Consider the following 13,944-nt stretch of genomic DNA (forward strand, 5'->3'; position numbering starts at 1 on the left):
TTACACTAACTTTGAGATAGAAATAGTCAGAGGTCTTTCAGAAATAATACTCTAACTTAGCAAGGCAACTAAGATAACATACACGCCTCTCACACACCTACAAAACAGTATATTAATTGCAGATGGTTACACAGATATACACAATATAAATGGATATATAGAAAATTAAAACTGCACGCCATGTAAGCCAGTGATGAAGTGAAAAATGTCTTCATATTTGAGAGTCTCTAAACTAGTTATGTCCACCTATGTCCAGGTGGAGGCCGGTAACAAGTGGTGTCCCCCAAGGGTCTGTCTTGGGACCGGTGCTCTTTAACATCTTTATTAATGACATCGATGAAGGAATTGAGTGCACCCTCAGCAAGTTTGCTGACGACACCAAGCTGAGTGGTGCGGTTGATACGGTGGAAGGAAGGGATGCCATTCAGAGGGACCTCGACAGGCTTGAGGGCTGGGCTCGGGTGAACCTAATGAGGTTCAACACGGCAAAGTGCAAGGTTTTGCATTTGGGCCGGAAGAACCCCAGGCACCCGTACAGGCTGGGAGGAGTGGTCCTTGAGAGCAGCTCGGCAGAGAAGGACCTCGGGGTCCTGATGGACGAGAGACTTAACATGAGCCAGCAGTGCGCTCTGGCAGCTCGAAAGGCAAATGGGATCCTGGGCTCCATCAGGAGAGGGGTGGTCAGCAGGGACAGGGAGGTGATTGTCCCTCTCTACTCGGCTCTTGTGAGGCCCCACCTGGAGTACTGTGTCCAGGTGTGGAGCCCTCAGTACAAGAAAGACATAGAGATCTTGGAAAGGGTCCAGAGGAGGGCGACTAAGATGATCAGGGGGCTGGAGCACCTCCCCTATGAGGACAGGCTGAGGGAGTTGGGCTTGTTCAGCCTGGAGAAGAGAAGGCTGCGGGGCGACCTCATTGCAGCCTATCAATACCTGAAGGGAACCTACACCCAGGAGGGGAGTAAACTCTTCAGAAGGGCTGACAACAGCAGGACTAGGGGAAATGGATCCAAGTTGAAGGAGGAAAGATTTAGGTTGGATGTTAGGGGGAAGTTCTTCACAAGGAGAGTAGTTAGGCCCTGGAACGGGCTGCCCAGGGAGGTTGTGGATGCCCCGTCCTTGGACGTGTTCAAGGCCAGGTTGGACGGGGTCCTGGGCAACCTGATCTGAATGTGTATGTTTGGTCGCCCTGCTAGGCAGGGGGGTTGGAACTACACGATCCTTGAGGTCCCTTCCAACCCAGGTGATTCTGTGATTCTGTGATAGTTAGATTTCTTGATAGGAAAACGGACATTTTAAAGGAGTTTTGTGTGTGTGTGTGTCTTGTCATCAACAGAAATTGATGAAGGCATCGAAAAAGTGAACTAGATTATTACTTGAGTGACAGTGATAAACTACTTGAACTGCTACTGAAATATTTAGGGAACAGCAAAATCATTTGTAATCAAGTTCTCAGCAGTCCAAACAAGCAACTCTACTTCACAGCACAACACAGAACAAGCCAAAGAAACATCTACAGAGATTTACAGGTATTTGTGCTTTATTTACTATTCTCCAGCTTGTGAAATCAGAAGGGCTTTCTGCATTTTCCCTTTCAAGTTGTGAAAATGAAATGAACACTTACAACTATAATCTTTGTTTTGTTCATTAAGATTTTAGGGGATGAAGAGATGCCAGTGCAAAAAAAAAAAAAAAAAAAAAAAAAAAAAAAAGCTTTTTTTTTTTTTAATGTAATGATTGACAACACTTATGATAAACGAAACTACCACAAGAATATTTAGTGTTCAACTTCATTGCAAAACAGTAATTGCCTTTCCCTTTTTTTCACTTCTTTCTCCCCTTTCTTTGCTAACTCTGATTAGTATAGATCTCTATTTTTCCATCTGGAAGTAACAAGAGAAGGGTCACATAACACCAAGAGCAAAACAAACAGCCCACTCTATTCTTTACATGTGTAAATTCTTTGCAGAGAGAGTGGTGAGGTGCTGGAACAGGCTGCCCAGAGAGCTTGTGGATGCCCCATCCCTGGAGGTGTTCAAAGCCAGCTTGGATGGGGCCCTGGGCAGCCTGGTCTAGCATTAAATGGGGAGGTTGCTGGCCCTGCATGTGGCAGGGGGGTTGGAGATTCATGTTCCTTGAGGTCCCTTCCAACCCCGAACGGTCTGTGATCTATGATTTTGTGATTCTGTATGTAAAACTTCCTGAATCAAAGGATATCCAGTTTTGAAAAATATCACTCTTCTGAACTACTTGAAAAAGTAGTAAGTATTTTTGAGTCGAGCTCCTAAACATGCTTTTTTTCATGTTGTTGAATAAAATACTTTTTTATCTGGCAAGCATGCAAAGAATATTTTTATTTTCCCACCTCCCAATTAAAGAATGGGAGGAGGAGCAGGTTGTGGTCATACCACTGCCAAAAATGGAGTGGAAAGAGAACTATCAAGACAGCTATCAACACTCTGAAGTGCATGGTTACCATTTGCACTCATTAAACTATTAGAACACTATTGGCTTCTTCACACTGTAAAAGTAATGTTGACTTGTATCAAAACATGCCAGCTCCCACATCAAGCTGATAAACAGTGCAACTCCTCCATACTACCCTACAGTTTTAAACATAAACCAAAAAGACTCATAATTTTACAAGAAAATTATTTTTTTTTCCTGTTCACATTGCAGAGGTAAGATATCAAGGCTTATCAATGACAATTAAGCAAACAGATCCAACAGATGCTGCAAAACTCCAAAGCATCAATGCTTTAAAACCTTCCAAAAGTCCTCATCATCATGCAAGTACAAAGTAAGACTTTTTTTGGATGACGAAATAATTGAAGGGAGTTTTATTTTTACTTTTATTAAACACTTCTGTTTCCAACACTGTCCAAATTGACTTTCCATTTGCTTCTCTCTCCTTCCAACACTAACAAGTCAACTGAAATATGTGTACTTTTCATATAAATCAATACTTCATGGCAGCACACTAATCATCTCTTCTTGGTTACAGCATCAATACTTGAAATTTGCACTGCACTTGGTACAATTTTATGTTTTCTTTCACTATGAACTTGTTGCATAAGAAAATCACAGGGGAATAGGTATTAAAACAGTATGGCAAAATTGAAAATTTTACAAGGAGGAAACAGTACAAATTACACTTCCAACTTTGAAATGCTGATCTGCTTTCCAAGAATTTACATCATAGTATGTCTAATTTTCAATGTATTTTTTTCCTCTGAAATTAGTTAATTCAGTAGCTATCCGTGTAATGGAGTCAATCTAAAGGAACTAAAAAAAAAGTACATGGAAAGTTAGGAGATTTTACTACTTTCCAGGTGATGCTTCTGAAAATTAGCAAAAATAGCAGGGAGAAGATTCCACAAGCATTGATTACACCACACATGTCAGAAAGGGTATGTTTATACAAGGCTGTCAGCCCCACGAACATTAAATGAACTTATAAAGCTTGAGAGTATAAAATATAACTAGACCCAAAAAGAAATAACCTCTTCTCTTTTTCTATGAGATTTTGTGACAATTCCTGGAGCATGACAATCCAGGCTTCCTGTTCAGGACACTTTGATTTTGATTGATTGGGTTTTGGTTTTGCTATTTTTTATCATGTTCTTAAAAAATTTTCATTTTGCACTACGAATTATTGTTCTTCAGCTATCAGTAAGAAAACCATGGATTATGAGCATTCACAGCATCACCTCACCATGTGGGAGATATCACCATGAGGTATGCAGAGGTGAATACAGCAATGTATTGTGAAGCTCTCAGCTCTATGGTAATAGGGAACAAATAGATTATTACAAATCCTTGGAACTTCCACCAGGAAAGTTCTTAGCCCTGACACCGGATAGTTCTCGATCAAATATTTACAGACTGAATTATCATCACCTATCTAAAGCTCTGCATTAAAAGCTGAAACCAACGTATTATCTCACACAGAGTACTGGACCACTGTTAAGGTTGAAATTAAGAGATTTTTTTTTTGAGCAATGAGATAACAGGATGGCCTCAGCAAAAATACAGTTACTATAGATGTGGCTTGAAGAGAAAAATATGGTTTTTTTCTTGTGCTCAAGTTTATACCTTTAAAATAGATAAATTACTGTCATCAGATTCAGCTTCCTCCTGGACTCCTACAGGTGCTAAACTAGGAATTAAGAGTTATATTTTGTTCTCAGGTCTGTTGCTCATCTGTTATTTAGATGTATTGTTTAGGAAGCTTCTTCTCCTGATCCCTTTCCATTCTTTTCTCTTGACATTTGTTGTTCATTCATTAGTTGCAAGCTTTTTCTGCCAGGGACCATCTCTCACTGTGGGTTTGTACAGTGCCTACTACAATAACACAGCTAGACACTAATGGAACATAAATGCATTTCAGCCTCTAAGGGAATGAAGTAAAGGAAGGAGAGGAAGTGTTCTTGCAGTATGGAAGAGAAATGTAAGGAACATTTCTCTGTGTAATTACTATTCTCATAAAAGAAGGGCCAAGAAAACTAAGTTATTTAAACACTGTGAGAACTGCTGAAATTTACATTTACAGATTATATTTTGGTCTATACTCTTAACTTCCATTAAAGGGTCATCCTTCTTAAAACATATTTGGGAGCTGACAAAGGTCCCAAAGGGAAATCTGAGTTTCTCTGAAGAGTTTTGAATGTGATCAACTTCATGAGAAAGAAGTTGAAATATTAATAGCAATGTTTGCTAATGGAAAATTCATCCTACTGAAGAAAAAAAAAGACTGAGATTTTGCAGCGGAGGCCACTTGTAGATCTCAGATACCAGGACTTCGCTGTAGTAGAGAGCTCAGTATCACAGATATAACATTTGCATTTAAGAGGCTACATTCATAGCTATAAAGAGTAACACCTTTTCCTTCTTGTCAGAAGGTTCTATTCGTCAGCAATTTATGGCTTTTTTTTCTGACAAGGGTACTACTGGAAAAAGTAAAGTGGTGCTTCAGTCTTTAGCATTCACATTTCATCAAGCAATCACTTTGTTCTAGAGAGGAAAATATTTTCACTAGCAGAAAAAAAATAGTTTTTCTGAATAAAAAGTCTGAAAGCTGAGTTGCACTCACCAAAAAAGTAAACGAAGAGAACAAGTTTTTCTACAATACAAATACACTCTATCTTACAGATATATTCAGGAGATCAATTAGATAATGTTGTTTTTGTTAACTGGTTTGAGTGCAGAGAATTTCGCCTAAGCCCTAAAGGTTACTTTGTTGGAAGCTGAAGAGCTTTATAGGCATTCCTCTTGCTATATTACAGAAAGTTAATATTTTCTTCCCAAAGGCCAGGACAGTGTCAGCTGTCTCTGTCAGCTCAATGAAACTGAGATGATACCAAGCATTTGCTAAGGAGAGTCTGTTCCTAGGCTTCATCATTTAGTCTATTCAGTCTAGAGGAAGGAATCAATTGACTCAAGTAAGATAAAAAAGAAGGGAGAAAAAGTGAATTATGCTACCCTTAACATCTAGTGTGGTCACTGGTCTGAATCACAGGAGGCTCAGATGACATTTTTGATTGCATAGCTTTCTTAGCTATGTGCTGTGCAAGCCTGTGAACGCTGTAAGCCATATCATGAGGCTTCACAAGGATCAAGAACAAAGCAGTGAACCAGGGCTGACTCAAAGCTCTCATGACATAAGGAATTCTATTTTGTAAAGAAGATAGATTCAAATTGTTCAAGAAAGAGAGAGATCATCCCAAGCACTTCAGGATCAGCCCTGAGGAATGCTTTAGAGAACTAAACTGACTCAGGCAAAGACGTGACTGTGTGTTAAATTTGCAAACTTCCATAGCTTTCTAAACAGCAGGAAGGATTCTAAAAATAATAATATATATTTCAAAACTATCACTTAAATCCCAAGTGGTGGACTGTAAGCTAGATTAAATGGAAGGGTGTACTTAACTAACTGAAATGACAGCCCTGGTTCTCAGAGCTAAAGTAGATGGATCAAGTTGGCCCACTTCCAGGCAAGGGTAACAGAGAAGACAACAACCTGGGAACATGCCAGAACAGTCACAGGAAGGCTGGAGTTTATCAAACCAAGGTAATTCTAAGAGGACTACATGTGTCAGATTTGGAAAAGGCAATATACTTCATATCTGGGAAGAAAGCTTCTCTATGAGACTTCAAGGTGAGCTCTGTTTGCCCATTTTTAAATCACTTATTAAGGCAAGATAGACCTTGTGAAGCTTTACCATCCAATAAATGTTCATATTGGTATGGAAATACATATCACACAGAAGAAAGTAGATCATAAAAATACACACTTGCAAGTAGTGAAACTAAGAGACTAAAATAATTCACTAATAGCCCATACTCTACCTTCTTCATTCTGAGAATAGAAATAAATGTTCAACATGCCACAATGCCTAAGCAAAGAGAACAAAAAGTTCACCTATTTTTTTTTTTTTTAATTTTTTCTCTATTTAGGAACAAAACTAAAAGCAAGCCTTCTGCTTTCCTCCCAAGGTATCCCCATGGAGAATCTGGCAGCCCATGGCTTCAACAGGTACACTCTTTGCTGGGTAAAGAACTGGCTGGATGGCTGCACCCAGAGTGTGGTGGTGAATGGAGTTAAATCCAGTTGGCGACTGGTCACGAGTAATGTTACCCCAGGGGTCAGTACTGGGTCCTGTGAATATCTTTACTGATGATCTGGATAAGGACATTGAGTGTACTCTCGGAAAGTCTACTAATAACACCAAGTTGGCAGGAAGTGCTGATTTGCCTGGGGGAAAGTAGGCCCTGCAGGGCAATCTGGACAGGCTAGAAAGCTGGGCTGAGGCTAATGGCATGAGGTTTAACAAGACCAAGTGCTGGATGCTACACTTTGGCCACAACAACCCCAGGCAATGCCACAGGCTTGGGACAGAGTGGCTGGAAGACTGTTATAAAGGAAACAGACATAGGGGTACTAGTTGACACTTGGCTGAACATGAGCCAGCAGTGTGCTCAGGTGGCCAAGATGGTCAATGGCATCTTGGTTTGCATCAGAAATAGTGCTGTCAGCAGGAACAGCAAAATGATCATCTCTCTGTACTCAGCAATGGTGAGGCTACACCTTGAGCAGCATGTTCAGTTTTGAGCCCCTCACAACAAGAAAAGACACTGATGCCCTGGAGCCTGTTCAGAGAAGGGCAATGAAGCTGGTAAGGGGTCTGGAGCACGAGAAGTCTTACAAGAAGTGGCTGAGGGAACTGGGATTTTTTAGTCTGGAAGAAGCCCAGGGCAGATCTTATCACTCTCTACAACTAACTGAAAGGAGGTTGTGGTGAACTCGGGGTGGGCCTCTTCTCCTATGTAACTTGTGATAGGACTGGAGGGAATGGCACCAAGTTGTGCCAGGGGAGATTCCAGTTGGACATTAGGAAAAGCTTCTTCTCCAAAAGAGTGGTCAGGTGCTGGAATGGGCTGCCCAGAGAGGTGGTGGAGTCATCCACCCTGGAGGTGTTCATGGAATATTTAGGTGTTACACCGAGGGACATGGTTTTGTGGAATATATTGGTGATAGGTGGACAGTTGGAGTGGATGATCTTGGAGGTATTTTCCAACCTTGGTGATTCTATGATTCTCTACTGCAACTGTCATCATATCAGCCATCACCTAATTTTCATATGACTCAGGGCTGGCAGAGATGATAATCCAAGCGAGAGAGGTGAATAACACCTGGTTACAAAGGATATTGGGGAAAAAAAAGGATTTTTCACTGCCAGAAAAGGCATTAAATGTGCATAAATTACTGTCACGTTCACATCAAAGATTTTTTTCTCTACCAGACTTATGCAATAGAGCCTCAACACTTACTCCTATGCGATCTAGTACAGACAGCAAAACGAATACAAGTAACTCATGATGAAAACCAGTATGTAAAGAAAGTAAGATAGTGGAACACCTGGATGAGTATCTAAACAAGCATGCTTAGTTTGAGAAACAACCTGGATAATCTCAATTTTCCTTTTAAATAGTAATTCTTTGTCTCCAAAATGATCAGACTCGGTCCAGAACATACATGAAAATGGATTGAAGGCCAGATCTTTAATCAGACAGGAAAAAGAATAAACTATCAGTTTTTGGCAAAAAATAAAAAAAATAAGCAAAAAAATAACCTCAAACATAATCCACTCCACTTGATAAGCTACAAAAAGACACTTTGCCAAAACTAATTCCTGTTGGAGCAGAGGTGGAGTTTTTGAACTGCAGTTTTCAGCACAGATGAGCTTGCTGAATGATTTTGCAGAGCACCTCTGGGAAGGCTGAGGAAGGAGTAACAGCCTGATGAGTCCATGTTTTAAAACAGAGTAATAGAGTCCAAAATTGTTTATTTCCTTAAATTCTTAGTATATGCAGAGGGGAAAAATAAAGTCTAGCCAGTAGTTAATAACAGATTTGCTTCTTATCTTACTGCTATTTAGGATTCACATATCAGAGATATTGTTGGACTGTGCAAAAGGGAAAAAAATATATATTTACTATCCTTGTATTCAGTCCTCTACAGACATTAAGAAAGAATATTGGGCTTTCTGGCATCCTGCTGAAGGAGCAGCAGGTATCCCACAGTGACTTGTGTTTCAAAGGAAATTACAGCACTGCTGAAGAACTGAAAGAAAGAATACTGACACTGGAGAATAAATTTAGACTTTGAACTGAAGTGTAAACCACTTTCCTTCAGCTCTCCAACATATTTAGCATAACCAGACTGTTTTGCTGCGGCTGGACTGCCTGTGGGATGCTCAAATGCTCTAGATAACTATGGCTGTTTCCAAACAACTAATGGCTATTCTTTCCATGCTTTCTCATCAGCCATGGCAGCAGTTGTGCCATTTACATAGCCCTACACTATTTTCAGACAGCAGTATTTTTATTTAACTTCCAAACAATTCCAGGCAGTTCACTTGCTGGTTCTGTTTTTAAGCTGCTATGATTGGCAGACAGAAGAAGTATTTTCTGTTTCTTTTAAGAACACTGAAGCATCCTGAACTACATTTACTCCTCAAAAACACTTTTATTTTAAAAAAGAAAAAAAACAACGCAGTATCTTACATACACCCCAATAAAAGAACTATATAGAGATACAAATTCATGTACTGCTAGCAATATTTTAAAATGTGTTAGTCTTTGTATTTTTTACTTACATCAAATAATTTAATTATTGGGTGGATTTCCATGTACAGTAGATGGTGTAAGGAAACATTTTACAGCCAAGACAGAAGTTATAGTTCCCTTATAGTAAAATAAATAAGTAAATAAATAAATAAATAAATAAATGCCAAACTTAAATTTCTGAGCAAGGATGAAAAGAACAATACAAGTCAGAGTAAATACCCACCCAACATTTTATCAACAGATTAAATGTCAAAAAGTTCTGGTGAAGGCACTCTTAGCAATAAGCACATTCAAAGAAGGCCATACTTTTAAACATATATTCTCCTTTCACCTTGTCATTACTAGTGACAGAATAATATTAGTAATCATGGAAAATACTGGTTTATTGTACAGTTTTTTCTTTATTTCCTTCTTCACCTAGTGCACCAGAAGATATTATAAATATTCCTTGCTGCACTAATAGATGCTATTTTCATTGTCTCTTAAAGGAGGAAGGCAGGACTGCTTACTCACAGCTACTATTAGCACAGAATCATTTTCTAAGAGAGGGGTAACTGCAGAAAACTGTCAAATCAGATGGAAACAGCTCCTAGTACTTACTTCTAGCCAAATGCACAGAAAATCACATCACAAAAGCTCTACAACTACCTGCATGGATTTTTATATATTTATTTATATTATTGGAGGGGGGAGGAGAGGTGAGGGGCAACTGTTGGGTGAGCAAAATTTGGGTACTAAAATATATATACTTACATTAACAGTGAACAAAATTAATTCAAATTAGGGTGTTTTTTTTTTTTCCTATACTTACTTTTTTATTTAAAACAACTCTTAAAGCAAATGTGTTTGATTGCTGCAGTATTAAAGATATAAACTTAAGAGGAAATCATCACCACAAACAATTTGATACGGAAAAAAAAAAAATTTGCAATTTTAAAACCCATTTAAAATAATTAACATTCTTTTTTTTTTTATCCAGTTCAGATGGAAAGGCAGGTATTAAGTGTAGGCAGTCCTAAATTTAGCTTTTAGGAATCCTTTAATTTAGCCAATGGCAAACAAAACTCTAAACTAGTAACCCAAAGTGACATATAAACTACATATGAAACAAAAATGCTATTACTTTTTATGACTACTCAAATGAGCATAGAGCCACTCCACACATTTTTGTTCAACGAAGAAGCTTCGTAATGTCAGAATTCATACTTGTATCTTTACATTCACAGGTATGTACAGAGGCAGTCCTTGACGATCCTATGTTAAACGGATAGTAACAAATGAAGCAAACAAACAAAATGTAAGAAACTATGAAGTTCCAGGGGCTGAAACCAAAGCTATGCCAAAATGCCAAAAATCAAAGCAAATTCTACAAATCTTCTACAGCTGCCAATATAGCAGAATGAGGCAGGAAGATCTGACAACCTTGTCACAAATGAAAAGAGAAGGATAGGGAAAAGGAACATTATAGTTGAGAAGTGCATTTCAATATTAGACTATCTTTTAAAAATATTCAGCAAAATTGAAAGATTTACCATTACAAGAACTGGGAGCAGAAGGAAGAATGAAAGACAAGAAGTGTCTCTCTACCTGTACGGAATAACAGCTACTGTCTGACAACATCATGTTCATTCGTAAGTCCAGGTGTAGGCATCACAGTGATGTGGCAATACTGCTTCTGGAAGTACCTGCTTCCTCCTGTATTCCCCACTGAAAATAATGTTGTCACATATATTTGAATTTATTAAGACTTCAGTGCACAGTTGAAGTTAAGCATCCACTGAGTAAAGATGCACAATTTGGTACAGCAGGTCAACTCACTTCAGGAAGGATCTTCAAAGTTCACTTATAAATCTCACAGTAGGAACCAGGAACTAAAATTTCACCTGTAAATATGATCCAGAAACTAATACCTCTGCAGCAGTCTAACAGCCTAAGTTTCTTTCTGCTATTTTCTACTTCCTTATTCAGAGCCTTTAACAGTACAGCAAACATATCTGAACATGAAAAATCGTTATGGTGCGGACTACAGGCACAAATTGGACTGGAAGTACAAGATGATGCTTTGTGAAGCTACTTCTGGTACTACAGAGAAAACCTGAGATAACAAGATGCAGTGTCATTATAATTTCACATTATACACCAAGTATATGAGCAATGAATGACTCAGTCTAATTGTGACAGAAAAGATGTGACAGTTACCACCCATTTTTAACTTTTTTGTTTGTTTTTACATGTTAGAAGGCTTCCTTCACTTTAAAAAAACTCTTAAATAACGTGAACTGTTTTATATCCATTCAGCTGCTCATTAAGTTGAAGGCAGCAGAAAGAAACACTTGTGCCTTTCCCTCCCTGGTGACAAAACACACACACAGCCACTTCAGAACCCATAAACTACCTTCATCAGCCTTGCCTGTTTTTCCCCCAAGTGCTAACAAACCATAACGAGGCAAGGCTCAGATTACTATAAAGATATCTACAATACTAGTAATAACCAAAACAGCAAGGGAGCAAGCCAAACAACAGACAGGGCCATGGAATCTCAAATCCTGCTCTCACTCCATCAGCTAATGCCAGCAGCCACTGTGGCACACCCTCAGAGAGGCCTGGGCCTGCACAGCACCATGCGCAGCCTCGGCAGGGTTGGTGCGCTTGACTCTCATGTGGTGTGACTTTGTTGTAGTTTTGGAGTTGCTGTGCTTTTTTTTTTGACAGACAAGGTGATCAAAACACCATGCGCTTTGGAGTATTTTTTTCCACACTCAGTGATTGGCACAAACAAGCTGGAAAAATGTAACTGCACGAAGGCGACAGCTGCTTGCAGGGCAGCAGTTCCCTCACCTAAGGCAGAACACTGCTTCTCTGCCTGGGCTTCTGCAGGGCCCCAGTGTGGGTCCTGACAAAGAGCTTTGGAAAGCAGTCAACACCCATTTCTTCACTGAGGACTGAGAAGCCACTGAACAACTTCATCCAACAGCCTCTCAGCAGCAGAGAGGTTACATTCTTGGACATACTGCAACACAGAGGACTTGATTATAAACCAACACCATATGAGATAACACCTTTCCAAGCCAGTTCAGTCACACTAGCACATGGATGCACCCATGCTAATAACTCACCTCTCCATTGACCTTGTAAGCCAAGCACATCAGGTCAAGGCTGTCACATATCCAGCTGCAGAATGGTTTCCATCCACTAGGCCAGAATACAGATGAAACTACAAAAACAACTCCACTCCCAGCTCTAACAAAACTGCTCTTGCAGATTTCTACTTTGTATTGCTCCCAGCAGGGAGCTTTTGAAGGGATCCCTCTTTTCTCTTTAGCCTACAATAGAAGATGCTATTGTTCAGAAGCTCCTTACAGGAGGAGGGAGGATTAATGGAGCCTTCAGGGAAAACAACTCTGCAGATCAAAATGATCAGAAATAAGAAAACACTCATAAGGAGAAACGAATGAGTGGCAGCTTCGTCTTAGCAGTCCAGAAGGAAGGAAAACCCATCTCCACTATAACATTTGACTGAACAGTCCATTGTATTTCTGTTTGAATAGCCTATTTATCACTGGCATTCAATTATTTTTTTTTTTTAAGGAGGCAAACAAAAATAAATTGTTTTTTCTACGTCAACTTCTTTTAGTTACTGAAGAGTACTGTGAATTGCTGATCTCCTAATGCTTTGGCTGGATTGGCAGCCAGTCTAGTCCAGTCGGGCTTGCCTAACGGTATGAGAAATAGAAAATACAATTAGCATAGTCAAAGCCAGGGATAATCTAGGAGGTATTCACAATAATGAATAGAGTTGGGTGACAGGTTGCTTTAGCTGGGAGTTTCTGATACCCAGCCTTGTAACAATGTGTGTGGGCTAGTAAATATTCAGCAGAAGTTTAACAGGGTATTTTAAGGAGATTTACAGTCAGCTCAGTCATGTATCACCACACTGACATGTAGTCTTTGCCTTTGCATATCATACAAGAAACTTAATGTCAGTTTATATGGCAATCATATATATATATAAGTCTGTGCATACTGAGATGTCTATGATGAAAATAGCTTGCCTAGTCTCCTGGGAGCATAATACACAGCAGTCTACTTTCCAAACAACACTATACTGAATTCTAATACTGAAAAAAAAAAAAACAGAAAGTAGATTTTTTTCTTTTTAATCATTAAAACTGGCTCAAAGCAAGTAGATGACTGCTTATACAGTCTGATATCTGGGGATCTCTACCAAGAGTGAAGGCAACATACTTTAATCTTTTAATACACATTTTGTCTTTTCAAGGAGATCCAACATTTTAGTGCAAGCTTTACACTGTCACTAAATTGATCTCACTGTATCTTACAATCACTGTGGTATTTCAGCATTTTTGTTCAGTTACTTCTCTTTTTTTTGCCCTCATAAGATAAAAAAAAAAAGTAGAAATCGGATGTGCTTGTTCAGACTTAATAAAAAATAAAAAGTCACTTACTGCAGCAACAAGATTCAGTTTTACATTCATTTTCATCTAGGGCAACAAAGCATACAATGAAGAGTTACAAAGTCAGACTGATGATTGACAAGCTACTCTAACACTGCTTTGGAAGGCACCTTATCTGCCAAATCCACTTTTACACTCTCTATCAGCTCACACTAACATCTGCATTTGCTTCTCATCATCACAGCTTTTAGACTATGGCTTAACTGCATAACCAAAATGCACAGTCCTGTCAGCAGATGACTTCACATTATATAACGTGCTTTGGAGCAGCAAACTGGAAAAACTCAAGTGTGATATGTTCAAGAGCTGTCAAATTTTTCTTTCATACACAGGCAAAGCAA

At 39.1% G+C, this 13,944-nt stretch overlaps 1 protein-coding gene across 4 annotated transcripts in view; it reads right to left on the reverse strand.

Moving 5' to 3' along the window:
- Positions 1-13,944, reverse strand: part of TMTC2 (transmembrane O-mannosyltransferase targeting cadherins 2) — a 234,030-nt gene that overhangs the window by 76,222 nt on the left and 143,864 nt on the right. The window lies entirely within an intron of this gene.

Source organism: Tympanuchus pallidicinctus, unplaced genomic scaffold (assembly GCF_026119805.1).
Source record: "Tympanuchus pallidicinctus isolate F22 unplaced genomic scaffold, pur_lepc_1.0 scaffold8, whole genome shotgun sequence".
NCBI classification, from domain to species: domain Eukaryota; kingdom Metazoa; phylum Chordata; class Aves; order Galliformes; family Phasianidae; genus Tympanuchus; species Tympanuchus pallidicinctus.